The sequence below is a fragment of the Dromiciops gliroides genome, chromosome 5 (genome assembly GCF_019393635.1).
Source record: "Dromiciops gliroides isolate mDroGli1 chromosome 5, mDroGli1.pri, whole genome shotgun sequence".
Taxonomy (NCBI): Eukaryota; Metazoa; Chordata; class Mammalia; order Microbiotheria; family Microbiotheriidae; genus Dromiciops; species Dromiciops gliroides.
The window spans coordinates 268438789-268442851 of record NC_057865.1 but is presented as its reverse complement, the minus strand read 5'-3'; the positions used below and the strand labels follow the sequence as shown (position 1 = coordinate 268442851).

At 38.9% G+C, this 4063-nt stretch overlaps 1 non-coding gene across 1 annotated transcript; it reads right to left on the bottom strand.

The window, feature by feature from the left end:
• Positions 1–610: 610 nt before the first annotated feature.
• Positions 611–738, bottom strand: LOC122730265. The gene has a single exon (XR_006353456.1). It is a non-coding gene; the product is annotated as a U6atac minor spliceosomal RNA (small nuclear RNA).
• Between the last annotated feature and the right edge of the window lie 3325 nt (positions 739–4063).

Below are 4063 nucleotides of genomic sequence, written 5' to 3'. Positions count from 1 at the left end.
CATAGGGAGTCCCAGCTGTCTGCAATCTTGTGTTAATAAATGAGCATGGCACAGTTCCATGGGTCTCCAGATTTTTCTTTGGAAACAGATTACTATCTGTTGTGAATTCTACTCATCACCATAAAAAGAAAAAAAAAGCAAAACAGAAACAAATGAACACATCTATAATCCAGTTATAGAGAATCTCATTTATTAATTTATCTATTTATTTATTCATCAAATTTTCTCTATTAATCCATTTATCTGTGTATCTATTTGCTCCATCCATCCATCCATCCATCCATCCATCCATCCATCCATCCATCCATCCATCCATCCCTCTATCCATCCATCCATGTATCTATCAACCCATCTATCTGTCTGTCTGTCTCTCCATCTATCTATCTATCTATCTATCTATCTATCTATCTATCTATCTATCTATCTATCTATCTATCTATCTACCTGTCTATCCATTTGTCCATCTATCTGTTCATCCATCCATGTATCTATCAACCCATCTGTCTTTCTGTCTATCTACCTATCTATCTGTCTGTCTATGCATCCATCCATCCATCCATCCATCCATCCATCCATCCATCCATCCATCTATCTTTTTAAAAAATATTTATTAAAAACATGGTTAGATGCCACAGAATAGGTGGCAATGCCTTAACCATATATGTGTTGTAAAGGCCTCTAGGACCTCTTCCATACTTATCAAGGGGAGTGCTAACTTTCTCTCCTTTCATACAACACCATCTATCTATCTTGATGAGGGGCTTAGACCATCTGTAAAATTATGAAAAGTTGGAGAGGCAACGAGATTTAGGGGAAAGAATACTGGATTTGATTTGGGCACAAATCCATCCTCTGACACTAGAACAGCCACGAACAACCTACTTACCCTTTCTGAAGGTCAGTTTCCTCATCTGAAAAACAGGCATAAGAATATATCTAGTCTTTAGAAGGTTGTTGGGAGGACCAAATGAATTCATGTATGTGGAGTGCTTTGGAAGATTTTGAACCCTATGTCCATGTCAGTTATTATTGATCAAAAAAAGTGGAACTTGGTTCAGATGTTATCGGTTGGGAACCCAGGACCAACATCAGCAAAGCTGTTGAACAGTAAGTGACAGCCTCCAGAATGACACTTCAGACTGAAAAATTAACTGCTCTTTTAATTTCTCAGCCTCTTACTATGGGGTCCCTTTGGGGCTCGTTTTTTTTCTGGGTGATGCTCTATGTTCTGGCCTTCTTCACTTTCCCCTTTCTTCATCTCTAACCAAACCAAATTTATCTCCTCTGTGTCCCTTTTCAAAGAATATTAGAGATGGAAAAGATCTCAGGGGTCATCTAGGCCAAAAACCATCTGACACATACATATCTACGACCTTCTGGACAAATGATCATCCAGTCTTTACTGGAAGACCTTGAGTAATGGGAAATGTGTTGCGTTAGCCTAGGGGTTCTTAACCTTTTCTGTTTGATGGACCTGGCAAGCTGGCAAAAGCTATGGGCATCTTCTCAGAATAATGTCTTTAAAGGAATAAATAAAATATATAGAATCATAAGCGGCCAGGTATTTTTAAATAAATATGCATTTTTTTCCCCATCCAAGTTTATACTATAGAGTCCATGGACCACAAGTTATGAATCTCTATTAAATTTTTGGAAAACTCTCAGTTTTAGAAAGGTTTTCCCCCTTTATCAAACTCTACTTCCCTTTAACTTCTATTCGCCAGTCATATTTCCTCAAGGACTTACTTGGTGCTATGCAATGAATTGTTGCCAATTGGATAAACTAAGTCATAATGACATGTTAGTGGATATCATGGGAAACATCCAGTTTGGGAAATGGAACTGTAAAAATCAGCAATGCTAAGCTAATGACCTCCATATGGAAGAGAAGTAAACAAGAGAGATAGTATGTGTAATGGAAAGAACTTTCAATTTGTAACCAGAAGACCTGGGATCAAATGCTAGTTCTTCTACTTAATACATATATGATCTTGGACATATCACTTCAGTAATCTTGGTCAGAATGGGCTTTCTTATTTGTAAAACAAGGGAGTTAGGCTACATGATCTAAAAGGTGTCTTCTAATTCCAAATCCTATGAATTAATAAATGGTTGAGATAATTCAAAGACATTTTCTCAGGGAGAAGATTCTACGTCAAATGTCATTATTCCTCTTAGGTAACAATTTCATGTTCCCAACAGTACCATTTCAGTTTACACCTTAACCCAAAGGAATGCTTCTAACAACAAAAACTTTGGTCACTGTGGCTAGCCACAATTAAAGAGATGCTAAGGTGTATGGGTCTTCAAGCCTTTGTCATATTCTTTTGTGGGAGGGTGACCTACTTTCCATACATATAGGGCTGGTCTTGCTGACATCATCATTGCCCCAAAATGGAACTTGTGTGGGCAGAAAGTGGAAGTGGTTTGATGTAGAGGATACATGAACTTCAGTCAACAGGGTACCATCTTGTGACCTAGCAAAGAGAATTTACAAAGGGGAATGTAGCCAGATATGATAAGTATCTAAAATTTTATCAGCAATGGAAACTCCTCATGTGGGTGCTTCCTTTGCCAACACAGTTTGTAACTTACTTAAAGCATAATCAATTCTTAGTCAACCAATAGGCATTTATTGCCTACTACATACCAGGAACTGTTCTAGGAGTTGGAGAATACCAATACAAAGAATGGAACAATCCTGACGGGGAGCCAAGTAAGATATGTACTTAGATGTACACATCTAAGTGTATACAGAGTAAATATAAGGAGAAGAAATAATAATTAAGAAAATTAATTAGAATGTCAATTAATTATTCCTTTATTTTGATAAGAGAGGGGACTAGCAATGGAGGGTGATCAGGACAGCCTTCATGGAGAAAGCAGTGTTTGGTCTTGAAGTCTTGAAGGAAGAGGGAAGGAGGGAGTATATTTCAGGAAAGAGCCATCACCAGTAGAAAGCATGGAGACAAGAGATATAATGCCATGAATGGTGAACAGAGAGAAGGCTTGTTTGACTGGATTGTAGAATGAGAGAGGGAAGGGAAGGTATAATGAGGCTAGGTTATGAAAGGTCTTTAAAAGCTAAACAGTGGAGTTTAGATTGGATTCTAAAGGTAACAGGGAGCAATGGGAGTTAATTGAGCAAAAGAGTAATGTTAATAGCCGAGCTTGAGAAAATCACTTTGGCACTTATGTGGAAAAGTGTGGAGACATATGAGGTAGGGAAACCAATTAGGAGGTGAGAGGTGATGATGGTATGAACTAAAGGAGTAGCTGGTAGAGAAGGAAGAGATTGGAGATGTGGAAGTAGAAATGTCACAGAAAAAGAAACGTCATGGAAGGTAAGTTTTAAGGAGTTACCCTGTTTGTTTGTTTGTGTGGGGCAATGAAGGTTAAGTGACCTGCCCAAGGTTACACAGCTAAAAAGTGCCAAGTGTCTGAGGCAGGATTTGAACTTAGGTCCTCCTGAATCCAGGACTGGTGCTTTATCCACTCCACCACCTAGCTTCCACCTAAGGAATTACCCTGTGCACAGAGAGGTTAAGTATCTCACCCCGGGTCACCCAGAAAGAAACCACCAGGGGTAGAGTTTGAAACCCTATCTTCCTGACTCCAAGCCCAGCATCATATCCACCATAGCCCTCAGAGTCATGATGCCATTAAAAATGGTAATATTTTAATGCTTGAAAATGTCCCTTCCAAAGATGAGCTGACATTATTCTCAGTGAGATCAGGTAGTGCTTTCACAACTCATTTTTTTTTTTTAATGACTGAATTTTCTCACATCCCTTTTGACCATCCATCACAAATGTTGCTTCTTTTGCCCCAGTCTTTCCTGGTCACCCTTGTCTCGTATTTTCCTCTCAGCAGATCTCATCTTCACATTTCACGCTGAATGACAATCATTAAGAAGCATTCTGTTGAAAGCGTTTAGCTCTCTGTAGAATGACCAATTTACTACAACATGAACAAATCAGGGTTCTCACCACAGGCGCAGGGAAGGTTTTAGGCTTTAATGAATACTCTGTCGGGCATGATTTGGATCCAGTTAATGAGGGGC